At 46.5% G+C, this 13,822-nt stretch overlaps 1 protein-coding gene across 3 annotated transcripts in view; it reads right to left on the bottom strand.

The window, feature by feature from the left end:
- LOC114162072 (leucine-rich repeat and fibronectin type III domain-containing protein 1-like protein) overlaps positions 1–13,465 on the bottom strand; it is a 41,011-nt gene extending 27,546 nt beyond the window's left edge. The window contains exons 1-2 of one of the 3 annotated variants that reach the window (XM_028045845.1): positions 13,282–13,465; positions 1,939–2,004 (exon numbers count right to left, since the gene is read on the bottom strand). The gene's annotated coding sequence lies outside the window, so the exon portion shown is untranslated. The remainder of the gene's footprint in view (positions 1–1,938; positions 2,005–13,281) is intronic. The other 2 variants (XM_028045843.1, XM_028045844.1) reach the window with 2 other exon arrangements.
- Positions 13,466–13,822: the final 357 nt, after the last annotated feature.

Below are 13,822 nucleotides of genomic sequence, written 5' to 3'. Positions count from 1 at the left end.
ATTGTGTTGTTCAAACGTTGCAGTTCAGGACTGGACAGGAAACGGACAGATGGCAAACGGGGACATCGCTCCAAACGCTTCCACAAACACGCTGAGGACAGGAGGGTCAGCAGGTCAACAAGAACCAGCAGCGCAGCAGAACCAGAACCAGAACCAGAAAATCTAACAATGATCCATTTCCTGTCAGAACAGGAAGTAGAGCTAATCCAACATGGCTTCTCTGGCGGATGCTACACCTCAGCAGGCTGCTGGTCCGAATGCCTGACTCAGTTCAACCTCAGCAGGGTCACGAGGTCATGATGAGTCATAACTCATCTCTGGTGTTTGGTGGTTTCAAAGCTTTAAAGCTTTAAACTGCGTTAAAGATTTAATGCGTTAGAATCGATGTAGTTAATGATCAGAGTGAAAACGTTAGCGGCTAAAACTGAACCTTAATATAAACTGAAGCAAATTTCATGTTTTCTGCTGGTTTCTGTTTAGAAAAGTTGATCAGGTTGATTGGTGGATAAATGATTTTATTAGTTCTGTTTCTAACGCCATCCCATAATTTCTCTCTCATCAAAGCATCACGTCTCACTTTAGCTGCAGTTAGCCTGGAGCTAATCATAAACGCAGCTGTTTGTGATGCAGCAGTTTACAAGCAGCATTCTGCAGCAAAACGTCTGAATCCTCGTTCAGCCGGAGGGCGCTCACAACGCTAACAACGACGCTAACACGCTGAAGGAGAAGAAGAATCAGGCCTGGAGGGAACCATCAGAACCCGGCTAACCATCAGGTCGGGTTCTGTTCACTACACAGATCCCCTAGGATGGCCACTGCCACTGGGACAAACTGGGGGAAGTATGAAAGTAAGACCTGGTGAAGTAGGTCTTACTGGTTGGCTAGCATGAGGTTAGCATTAGCTGCTGTGAATCTGGAACATGCTGATGATGTCAGTGCTGGGCTGGGAGGTAACTTATTGAGAATCGTCTCAGACGTTTTCTGGCCAGTCGGATCAGAACAAACTGGATCCATTTGGTTCAGAAAGCAGCTGAGAAGATCCATGATGTACAGCTCAGAGGAATCCAGAAAATACAGCAGAGGTCAGAGGTCAGAGAGGAAGCGATTGGTCACCAAGTTCACTTCACTGAGAGCAGGAAGTGAACTTGGTCTGCGACGGTGAGCTGATGGGGCTGAGAGTCGGAGCAACTGCTAAACAAGGCTAGGCTAGCTCGTCTAGCATGCTAGCATCCGTTAGCATTATGGAAAATGCAGAGGCGGAGCCAGGAGGAACGCACACAGAGGGCGGAGCCAGGAGGAACCAGGAAGGGAAGAAGGAGGCAGTCCTATGGTTCTGCTGAGCTTTCTGCCTCAGTCAGACTCAGACCAGGACTCGGCTCGCTCCCAGTCTGTTTCTGGTCCGCAGCGTTCCCCAGTCAGCTCATTAAGACTCCAGCTGCTGCTTCTAACGAGCCAAACAAACAAGCAAAGGTCCAGGTGCGGGGTGAGCCCGGGGTCAGAGTTCACCACTTTTATCTGAAGCTGAGAGAAAATGAATGCAAGAACAGAAACGACCAAAAACAAGTTCATGAGCTGCATGCAGATTAATCTGCCTGGATTTAATCTGCCCTGCATTCACAGATTAGCAGCTGTCAGTGAAAGAAGCTTTTTGTTTTCTGAGCAAAATATAGAAATTAACCAATCAGCACACAGAATCAGAAATACAGCAAATGATGCAAATAAGCAGAAAATGTCCTGCAGTAGAGCCGGTTTGTCCAGAGGACTCTAGAGCTGTTCATTCATTCATTCATTCAGTCTGAGGCTGGTGGGCAGTTCACCTGCCACCTGCAGGAAAGGTCAAGGGTCACAACACAATGAAAGGCAGAGAGCATTATCTTCCCCTCTGACCTCTGACCTCTGCTTTAGACAGATGACTGAAAGCAGGAGGAGCCGTCTTACCTGCAGGCGGCGCCGTGTCCCTCTGCCTCGGTGGGAACCAATCAGGAGCCGCCGGCTGGACCTGACCTGCAGGGAAACGATCGGGTCAAAGGTCAGAGAAACACCAGAGAGAATGAAGAACCAGAAGTCAGAAGATGGCAGAAGAGCAGGAGGGGACAGATGAAGACAAGCTCAGAGGGTTCTAACCCTCACAAAAGGTCAAAGTTCAGCAGCAAAACAATGAATCTGTTGGTTTTCCATGGACGTTTGTGTTGCAGCCTTCTGCGCTGAGCCCAACATGCCCGGCCAGGACCAGACCTCCTCCACCCGGCCTCCACTTGCAGCTGGACTCTGGCAGCCTTTCTGGAGACCAGCCTGGTACCAGCTGGAGCTGCAGAACCGGCTGCAGGTCCTTCACTCCAAACCTCTTTCTGCCTCTTTAGCTGAATTGTTTCCCACTTATTCAATCTTTCATCTCTCATTTTAAAAGCACCATCTCAGATAGTGAAAAGGAAGCGATGGAGACTGAAAAGTCATCAGCTTCACCCAGAGAAGACCGAGTCAAAGGGAAACACTCTGATCCTGGGTCCAGCAGGTTCTGATGAAGACGACGTCCTCATCAGAACCTCCAAAACCTTTCAGGTCAAACTGTGAAAAGCTGAAAAAAAGAGGCTAACCAGTCAGTCTCCATCAAAAAGAAGAAGACGTCTTAGGGATGAGGACACCATAAAGATGTCCTCTTCGTGTCCTCAGAGAAGAAAAAGGACCCGGCTATAAATCTGGTCAGGCAGAGGAAAGGCAGCCATTAATCACAGAGGAACATCTGTTTGGAAAGACGAGGCTGGAAACTGTGATCAGACAGGAAGTGACGCAGTCGGCCATGATGGAGGACTGACATCCTGGAAGTGAAATGTCCAGCAGGTGTGGCCTGGACACACCTTTCAGATGGCGGATCTGATTGGTTGGAAATCGACAGCTGGTAAGCTAACGGTTAGCCCCAGCAACAGTCCAGGATCTGGGTTTGTAGCTGACCGAGGTCCAACCACTGCCCTCCATCTTTCGTTAGGTCAGCCTGTTAGCTCCTCTTTCCAGTCTGAAGATGCTTCTTGAGTCCAGAGCCGATCCAATCAGAGCGTGTGGTAATGAACAGTGAGGACAAACAAACACATTATCATGAAAATGTGACATTTGCATGACCAGAGGAGAAACATCCCTCACAATAATAATCCTGGAATAATAATAGTAATAAGGTTCTGTTCGCTTCTACCTAGTTCTATAAAGTTAAAGCTAATAATAATAACAATAACTTTAGTTATTGTTATTATTAGTGGTTGGTTATAAACAACAACCTAAGGTGTGATTCCCATTTAATATGATTCAGAACCGATATGAAAATAAACCGATCTGCTGTTGCCATGGAGACGTACTGGAACGGTACGCATGCTCTGAAAACAACAAATGAAAAAGAAACTCGACCGGCTGGTTTTTATTGAATTCCCAGAAGCAGACCTGAACTTCACCGGGGTCAAGGTTCACAAAATGGAACACAGCTGGTGGGCGGAGCCAAGCTACGCCGCCCTCCGGCGCTGAGCTCTGGGAGGCGGGCTGTGATTGGTCAGGATGTTGTGGGCGTGGCTTATACAGAATGATGTCAGACAGAAACGTTGATATTTCTCTTTAACTAGTTTGAGTTCACTGTCCGCTTTTTAAATCTGCAGCTCCGCCTGCTGCTGCAGCTCCGCCTGCTGCTGCAGCTCCGCCTGCCTCCCAGATAGAGACAAAGTCTGAATCGAATTCCCACAATCCCCTGGGTGAGGGGCGGGGTCAGATGCAGCGCGCCGTTTGCTGCTGTGCAGGAAGACAAGTCTAATAACTGATGGAGTCAAAGTAACACAAATCTGTTCTTCCATTTTACCTCCATGCATAGAAACTGGAAACACGAATTCCCACCAAGAGGAAAACAGAGAATTGAAGCTGCAGCTGCTGCAGCTGCTGCAGCAATGTATACTTTAGATAAACACATTTATACAATAACACGGCCAGAGGAGCTGGAGCAGATAAAAGCAAAACCCAAAGAGATTCAGAGCAAAGGAAGATCAGAGGAGAGATGGAGGAGGAGGAGCTGAACCAAGGACGAAGAACGCTGCTTTCACTGGAGGAAGATGAGGAACAGGAAGATGAGGAAGATGAGGAGGAAGAGGCATTGATTTCAGAAACAGAAAGGACGTAACAGAGAGAGGAGAGATAAAGGAAGAGCCAGAAGCTGCTTTCTGTTCAGCTGCAGCTGCTCAGCGTCTCCTCCATTTGTTCAGCACTTCCTGTTCATCGTGCGTCTCAAAATGGAGGCCAGGAACAGGAAGTCACCAGAGCTCTGACTCGGCCTGTCCTGTCTGTTCATTGGCTCCTTCAAGGTTGGAGAACAGGAAGTGTTTAGAATCAGGAAGGTAAAACTGTCACCACACACCCAGTTCAGACTGCAGGTCCAGAGGGTCTGATCAGAACCTCCTGGTACCAGCAGCTGATCATCATCATCATCATCATCATCGTCATCATCATCATCATCCTCCTCCTCCTCCTCCAGCAGGTCGGACCAGAAAATGGACAACAACCAGAGAGAGACAGCAGGGGATGGACTGCGGTCTTCTCCATGCAGTCATTAACAGATGGCCGCCTCTCTCTCACACACACACACACACACACACCCACACACACACACACACACACACACACACACGTCCTGGGTGTTCGGAGAGACGGACAGGCACAGAGCGTCTCATTATCAGAATGTTTTCTTTTTAAATCTGTTTCAGAACCGATTTGTTCACATCATCGTTTTATTTTGCTGCTTTTTCAGTTTCCTGCCAATGAAATTTATATATAATAAATATAGTTTTAATGTTTAGTAGGTTTTATTTATAGAGCGTTCACTGGTTCAGGTCAGATTTGTGCGAGGCTATTAGCATATGGGCTAACAGCAGGGCCACATACAGAACATGGCCGACTGAACATAAACATCCTGAGTTCCTCTCAGCCAATGGAGACGCATGCTGTGGTAGCAACCACACAACGGGCCAATCAGGAGCTCTGTTTGATACAAACTGGCCAATCAGGGGTCGGTCCACGAGCGGTTCTGCCCACCCAACTCCTCCTACCGCCTTAGATGCTGCATCCTCCATTACATTTGATCAGAATAACTCAGTGACCTCGTGACCTTTGCTGCATATGGCCCCGGGACTCAAACATGTAACGTTGCGTCTGAAAGGAGGATATTTCATCATGTTTGGTGCCAGGAACAGAATCCCAGCAGACGGGTTTCTGAGGCTCCGAATCTTCTGATCGATGCGGCGAGACCAAAGCAATCGACATACGAGGAATTAAACCAATTAGTCACTCAGAGAGACACCTTCCTGCTGCCTCACCATGACCTGATGGCCTAGTCAAAGGCTTTTCAGTAGGGCAGACAGAGCTACAACTGGTCAGCAGTGGTTCCAGCTCTAGACTGATCCTCATTGGAGCAGAACCCGGCTTCGGTTCTGGTAGTTTAACCCGGAAACAGCAGCTCCACTGTGAGCTCTTCCTCCCTGTTGACGCATCACGCTTTGTCTCCATAACCCTGGAGTTCTTCTCCAGAAGAGCTGCAGTCAGTCTGACAGCGACCTTTGACCTGTCAGCTTCTGAGCCTCTCCTGGTTCTGGTCCAGTTCGCTCTGCTGCATCTGCTCTGTATTTCTGCTGATCTCTGCTTTTCTATGATGTCAGCATCCTGTTGGCGAAGGCCAGAATGCTAACGGCGACTAGCATGGCACCATGAAGATTTACCCTTCAACAGCCCAGGAAACTGACGGAGCCGAAATGGAGGAGAATCCCACAAATAAAGACACGGCTGGAGTTTAAACAAGACCCAACATGGGATGAAACTAAAAACATGAATACTAGAACCCAACAGGACTGATGCAAAGGGATGAAGAATAACTAGAGACGCTCTGATCACAGCCGATCTCCTGATTGGCTGTTTGTTTTTCGCTTCAGGTATAAATGCTACTATGTGATCTGGCAAAATGGAAAAATGATCTGGTAATAAATTCACCTAATTAAGTCAAAAATATGCAAAATACTTGCAGGCACAAAACAGCAGCTATTCAGTAAAAAGGACTGACAAACCTCCAATCAGTAAAATAATAATTAATAACAATTTAAGGCTCTCAGCCATAAATTATAGGAGTCAAATAAATCTCACAACTCAGATATCAAATAATGTCAACAAAAAAGGAAACATTCATTAAAGTCAAATGCAGGTTGATTAAAATAAACAATCCTGAGTTACTGAAAGTTAGCCACACTCTGAGGCTAACTTCCTGGTAGCATGGCTAGCTGGTTAATGCTGGTTCTGATTGGCTAGCTGACTAATACTCTGATTGGTTGTTTCTATCCTAGCTCAGTAATTCTGGGAACACAGGAGGAGGCAGAGGAGTTCAATATTTTTTTTCAGAGATTGTCTTATGTTAGGACAGCGAAGGTTTTAATACGTATGTAAAATGTTTTGTGTTTAAGTTTCCTGCTGCAGCTCTCAGCAGCTGCTCGGTGTGAGAGTTCACTGTCTGGAGGTTCAGCGGCTCCGTCTGTGAAACATCACCAGCAGTAGCGGCGGTCCAACAGCCGGAGCAGAACCAGTGTCTCACTCCGCAGCTCGTTGACTTGAATGATTGTTTTTGTGAGGGCAGAGGCAGAAGTGACTCCAGAGCTGCTGCGGCTTCACCAACATGTCAAACTGCACATTTTAGGTTTTACTGCTTCAGAAGGTGTTAGTAGTAAAAACATTAAAATGGTTGAAAATGTGTAGAAACTGTTAAGCACTGCTCCAGGTTCAGATTCTGTTCCTGGAGAAGAACAAAATGTCGGGTTCCCTGACGCTCAGTTTTAATCCAGATGTTTCAGATGATTTCATAATCTGCTGAATGGGCTCTTTGCACCTCAGCTTCCTCATTCGGGGAAAAGCGGCTCAATCTTTTCCGATCTATTGAAAAAGGCTCTTTCCACTGGTTGTGTCCAAGGTAACAATTAATGATGAACATCGATCCGAAGCCCCGACAATAAGCTGGAGAAAGGTTTTAAGATGTTCGCCTCGTTATACACAGATACGAAGGTGAGTTTTACTTTAAACTTTGTGGCTAACATTAGCTTTAGCTTATGCTAGACATTTTCCTTGTAAAAATGTGCTATTTAAGTATCTAAACATTTTTCATCATTCATTAACGGACAATATTTTACCTTGTTTTCAAGTATATTACGTGGTTTATTGTCGTTAGTGTCAGAGACCAAGTAACGGGGATTTTATGGTTCAGGCTTTTTGCTTCTGCAGCCTGAGGAACAACAAGCCCATAACTTAACAGTAGAGCAGCTCTGGTGTCGGAGTTCTAGTTCAGCTGACGGTTCAGGTTCAGTTGTTGCTTTTAGAAAAATATGGCCGTGTTCCTTAAGGGCTCCGTGTTATTTCACTTTATTAGTTTAGCATGTTTCTTGTGAAGCAGGACGGTGTTTCCAGCAGTGTGTTCAGGCGGGTCAGTTGCTCGGCTGTCTGGTTCTGGTCTGCTCTCTGGTTCCCATAAACTCTTTCAGGCTGAATACAGAAGTGATTCCATGGAAATAACACAGGAGGCTCCTTTACCTTCTGCTTTAGGCTGAAGAAGTTGATCCGGAGTGAAGTGAAGGCTGTAAACTTTGCTGTGCGGCGTTAGCTTTAACTGGTAGCGACGGATATTTACAAGTCACCATCTTCTTAATTCAGGACCGTTTGGAAATCCATGAAAACTTAAAAGCCCATTATATTAGGAAGACAATAATGTTCATAGTATTGTTTTATTTGCGTCTGAAATATAACTTAGTCTTTTCTAGCTGTCATGGTAACTCAAAGCGGAAAAAAGAGAGCTGGATTTGCGCATGCGGTTGTGACGTCAGCGCGGCAGGTGCAAAGAGCCCATTAACGGTTAGTTTGGAAATATTCTCCTGATTCTCCAACTGGAGTCCCTGACTGCTGCTCAGATACTGACTGCTCAGACGGTCTCACAGAGCCCCGCTTCCTGCTGACAGGCTGCAGAATAATCTGTGAGATTATTTTCACACAGCTGATCATTTCCAGCTGAGCTGCGGCGGTGGAGACGCGTCGAGCCGCTGAGCTGCAGACTGCGCCGCCGCTAACGGCCTGCGACAGTTTGAGCCTGCTGCCTTCACCTCGGATCCGACCGACGCGTCATGTGACCAAACCTTCCTCACACCTGCCTTCTCCTCTCCATCAACACCTGCTAGCTGGGAAACATTAACGCAATAATCCGGATTATTTAGCCTGCCAGATTCCGTCCAGGTTATTCATTTATTTATACATGTCAGTTTCAAACTAAATATTTCGATATCAACTAAATGATCTGAACCAACTAAACATTTCATTTACAAATTACGTTTTCAAGCTAAGTATTGAAACATTACGTTCCAAAGCAAATATTTATTCTACCAACTATATATTGAGCTTGACAAATAAATATTTAAGGATTTAGCTAGCAGGCTAGCCAGCTAAATACTTAGCTAGCAACTTAAACATTTAGCCTCCTAAATAAATATTTCATTCAAAGCTAAATGTTTATCTTATGACTTAAATGATTAGATTGAAACTGTGACGGTTATAAATGAATTAATAACCTGCTGAAATGCGACAGGCTAACTAACCCAAAATAGTTTATTTCTACTGTGTAACTTTCCAAACCGTCCCAGATAGGTTCAGGTTCTGATCCAAACCAAAGACGGAAAACCGGCTGAATCACCGTGAAGCAAAGGAAGCTTAGAGACAAGGTCGAGTCGCTCCGATCCGAGCAAAACGCTTCATCTACAAATAATAGAAACTAATATTTTCCCAGGAAGGTTGAATCACCCAGACTGGGAGGCCGCTCCACCAAAACCTCCTGACCTCCGACCTCTGCATCCTGCAGATACCTCACGCACACACGCGCGCACACACGCGCGCACACACGCACACACACTCCAAGAATTCCACCATTGAAAATCATTATAAAACTGCATTCTGAGCAAAATGGGACTCTGAACCTGAAGAGGAATTTTATGAAAATGGTAAAAGATATGAAGAAGCTGAAATAAACAGAAGTAGACCAAGGATATCACTACATTTTAAAAGTGGAACGGTGTTTCTAGGTGAAAGTATGTGGAAGTAGTGACGTTTGCAAGACAGGCAAGTTTTAGGTTTTCCATTCATTTCAATGGGCCAGAAAAATTCATAAAAAGCTGAATATCATAAAAAGTATAAAGGTTATGAATACCAAGAGATATAACCGGCATTAGGAGAAGAAGCTGAATAGCATAAATGTTGAATGGTGAAAATAGCACAAAGTATGCAGAATAAGAAGCGTGGTGAAAAGCAACCAGAACTCAGCAGTGTGTTCACACTCATAAAATGTATCGGTTCATTACTCAGTGAAACCAGTGAGCAGAACCGGAACCAGAATCAGAATCAGTCCTTAGTGGTCTGTCTGTCTGCAGCTGAATGAAACCAGAACCTGCAGCTCGGTCTCCTAGGAAACGGGTCCTGGAGTCGCCCGACTGCCAGTCGCCCTCCATGTTGGATCGCATCTCAATTTACCCACAATCCTCTTTCCAGTCATCTGCAAACATCATTTCATTTATTTGGCATCAAATATTAAATTGTAATCAGTTTATTTATTCCAAATCAACATGTAATTCAGTGGGAAGGAAAATCGAAGGCGTTCTGGTTCCGCTGCTCATCAGTGAAATCAGAAAACAAGTTTTTGATATTGAACAAGATTAGCTGCTTCCATTTGTTTCTCAGCGTCGCATCGATCCAACGGTTCGATTTCTGCAGGAGCAGCAGCTGCTGCTGACAGGTGGACGGACGGACGCAAACAACCACAGAGGTCAGAGGTCACGCCTAACCAGAACCAGTTTTTATTTCAGAGGAAACTGGTCCATCTCCATTAGGCCTGTCTGCTGACTGGACACTAAAGGGGACAGACATGAGGACAGCGATGATGTCACGGATGAACTCTGTTCATCTTAACTATTTCCTCCCTGAACTAATTAGTCATCACAGGTCGGCCAGTAAACGATGGTTAAATTGTGTATAATTAACTCAGCCATCGCCATAGTAACCACCGTCCACGTCTCTGCAGGCAGATTAGAGAGAGACGACGCCATGAAGACAGAGAAACGTCTTCATGAGATGATAAACCCTGCAGAAAGCCAGAGGCAGGTTGCATGACGCTGCTCTGCCTCTGGGCTGGAACAAGCCAGGAGTGACAGGAGAGTCGGCTCCAGATGTGTCTCCACTTCAACATATCCGGGTTCAAATAATGAGGTTGTTAGCAGGACTCTGGAGAACCTGACTGCACTGAGGAGGAGATTCAGCTGTTGGATTCAAGTGTGTTGGACCAGAGAGACGTTTAAGAGTTACAGGACACCAGGACTGCCCCCCCACCCCCCGCACTGGGAGGACTGCTGGGACTGTTGGTGACAGGACATCAGCAGTGTGAAGGCGTCAGTCTGCAGTTTCTCATGTTTTTTCATTTGAAGATGAGTTTAGCCACAGTGCAGTGTTCATCCATCTCCAGTTAAAAGCTTAAGGGTTCAGATGGAGACACTTTGTGCTCAACAACGTGCTAAACAAGGTCATTAACCTCTGAATGTGTTTCTTTCATTTCTGCCTCCAACATGATGAATAAAGTCCAGTGATTCAGGTGACAGCTGGGTAATGTGACATGAACTCATTTCCTTACAGTCCAAGGAAAAATGAATGTTCTCCGTCAGCGGCTGAACACGCTGTGGACCAGGTGTGTGTGTGTGTGTGCGTGCTCTTCAGAAACAGCGCTACAGTAATTACTTCAGGGAAAGTGAAGGTCAGAAATGGTGCAACATGTTAAAAAACATTTTTTTCATTATCACACTTCTAAAGATTCATTATGGAGGGACGCGGCATGTTTCTCTGAAAACTCTGAAGATGCTTAACTTCACAGCAAACCGAAATCAGCATCAACACACTGGATTTATTCCATGAGCAGCAGGCAGGAATTTCTTTCATCATGAGTCAAAATGCTAAGAAGGTAAAAATAATAAGGCAGAAACCTGAAGTTATCTGCAGCCTTGATTTCCAGGGATGTTGACTATTGACACAGCAGCAGCAACCTGTAGCATGTTGCTGCTTGTAGCATGTTGCTGCCTGTAGCATGCTAGCTGCAACCTGTAGCATGTTGCTGCTTGTAGCATGTTGCTGCCTGTAGCATGCTAGCTGCAGCCTGTAGCATGTTGCTGCCTGTAGCATGCTAGCTGCAGCCTGTAGCATGTTGCTGCTTGTAGCATGTTGTTGCCTGTAGCATGCTAGCTGCAGCCTGTAGCATGTTGCTGCCTGTAGCATGCTAGCTGCAGCCTGTAGCATGTAGCTGCCTGTAGCATGTTGCTGCCTGTAGTATGCTAGCTGCAGCCTGTAGCATGTTGCTGCCTGTAGCATGCTAGCTGCAGCCTGTAGCATGTAGCTGCCTGTAGCATGTTGCTGCCTGTAGCATGCTAGCTGCAGCCTGTAGCATGTTGCTGCTTGTAGCATGTTGTTGCCTGTAGCATGCTAGCTGCAGCCTGTAGCATGTTGCTGCCTGTAGCATGCTAGCTGCAGCCTGTAGCATGTAGCTGCCTGTAGCATGTTGCTGCCTGTAGTATGCTAGCTACAGGCTGCAGCTGGCCTGTAGCTAGCATGCTATTGAGCATTATGCTAATTTTCAGTTATTGAGCAACAATTACTGAAAAAAATTAATTTGATTGCTTCTTTGAATTATTTTATTGAATAATAAATTTGGACCATATAAAATTTGGTCCAAATTGCAGTACAGAACGGCGCCACTAGATGTCACTACACAAAGCGCATCCCTTCTTTAACGACTCCTGATTCTTCCTGCTAACACACTTCCCAGATTTCTAAAACCATATTTCTATCATTTTTCACTCCAAGCGTCTCGTTTTGAGCAAAATAACTCCAAATGCCTTTCTGCATATTAATGTTGTAACCATCAGCTGTGATCCGGACCCAGGCCTTCAGAGAGCTGCCAGAGTGATAGCTGTCATGAATATTTAATGAGCCATGCACTGTTAGTCCAAGCAGCTGCTGAGGAAATCAATAGCATCATGGAGAAGTGCTGAAGGTTGGCCTGAGTGATGCATTTTTAATGAACTTTTGATGCAAAGTTCTATGGAAACAACCAGAACCGACCCTGAGAGGACGCTAAACAGGAAGTGATGAAACAAAGCCCAGAGGCAAATGTTCAGGTGTTGCTCCAACAGGCTGAAGGGTCAATGAGCCGGGTCAGAACCGGTTGGGTTGGACTGAGGAGTCTTCCTCTGTCAGAGGTCAGTCTGAGGTCACGTGTCAGCATGCAGACTGGAGATATTCTGCTGAGTCTGCAGATCTCCGGTCCAGGTTCTGCTGCGGTTCTGTTGCCCAGCAGGAAGAAGGTGTGCATGTGTCCAAGTGCTCATTATCGTTTCCTCACAGAAAGTAGAAGGAAGGAAGCAGGAAGTATCAGCCTGGTAGTCGTGGAGCAGAAATGTGTCTTTTTGACGCCTCGTTATGTTTTATTAAAGATGTTTGTTGGGAAAAGATTCAGAGGGGAATTCGCCTGAAGCTGCTCCAGTTGTTGATCCAAACTCGGCCCCCTCCCTCCCCTTGTTGCCCCCCTCCCCTTGTTGCCCTCCCTCCCCTTGTTGCCCTCCCTCTCCTTGTTGCCCCCCTCCCCCCGTTGCCTCCCCTTATTGCCCCTCCCTCCCTCAGTTTACCAGCCTGCTGTCTGATGGTTATTCAGGCTCCACGACCTTTGACCTCTCCAGTCTGATTTCATTTCAGACTAAAACTTCTCCAGAACCCAGATCGGGTCGTCTCGGTCTCGGCTGGTCAAACTGGGTCCAAACTCCACAGTTTCTGTTCAATCTTCACCTCTAGAAGCAGCGAGCATCACTCCCACTCAGAAAATATAAAAGCTTGTGATTAATAATGAGCAGGAAATCCAGGCCTGCCACACTAATCAGATCTTAAAGGGAAGTGACAGGAAGGCCCGGAGCCGCTGATGCAAACCGTTTCCTGCTTCGTGCAGATTATTATTCTGATAAAGCCCACTTCAACCGAGTAGGAGGCCCACCTGGGTTCTGGTACCCGACCTGACCGGACCCGGCAGAGTCATCTTGGTGTCTCTGCTGGTTCTGGTAGCCAACCAGACCCGGCAGAACCTCTGGGTTCTGGTTCCATTCACATCATCATCAGACTCATCTCTGCTCTGTTTTAGAAACTGAATTTTGATTGGACCCAACTTACCTGAGGCTTGGTGGGAAGCAGGAAGTCGGCAGGAAGTCAGCAGGAAGTCAGCAGGAAGTCAGCAGGAAGTCTGTCTAAAGTGGTTTGAGATTCCTGTCACCTTCCTGCTGCAGGGCTCCAACAGGTAGATGAGCGGACCTGGACACCTGGAGGACAGAGAGATGTGTCAACATGCAGCCGCTGCTCCTCCTGCGACTCTACAAGCATCAACTGAAGCAAACTGGTGAAGTTTTCACTGGGAGGGTTGGGACCACAAAGGAAGCTCCTCCCTAAACGCCGACTCCCGCCGTTGCGATGCGGCGTTGAACGTGTGGTCAGCCGGAGCGCTAGCTCCGTCTGCTGATGTAGTCGGTTCTGGTCGGCTTCTAGACATCTCTATGACAACCTTTTCAGCCCAGAGCCACTGGAGCAGAACCAGTCCTGCTCTGTTCTATTCAGTTACTGGACTCGGTTCCTGATCTGGTTCTACAGATCTACAGATCTGCAGATCCAGAACGTTCCAGCAGAGATTCTGCGTTTTATTCTTCTTACTTCAGTGTTT

This window comes from Xiphophorus couchianus, chromosome 18 (genome assembly GCF_001444195.1).
Source record: "Xiphophorus couchianus chromosome 18, X_couchianus-1.0, whole genome shotgun sequence".
NCBI lineage: Eukaryota > Metazoa > Chordata > Actinopteri > Cyprinodontiformes > Poeciliidae > Xiphophorus > Xiphophorus couchianus.
Note: the sequence above shows the minus strand (reverse complement) of the source record. Positions and strands in the feature narration are given on the sequence as shown.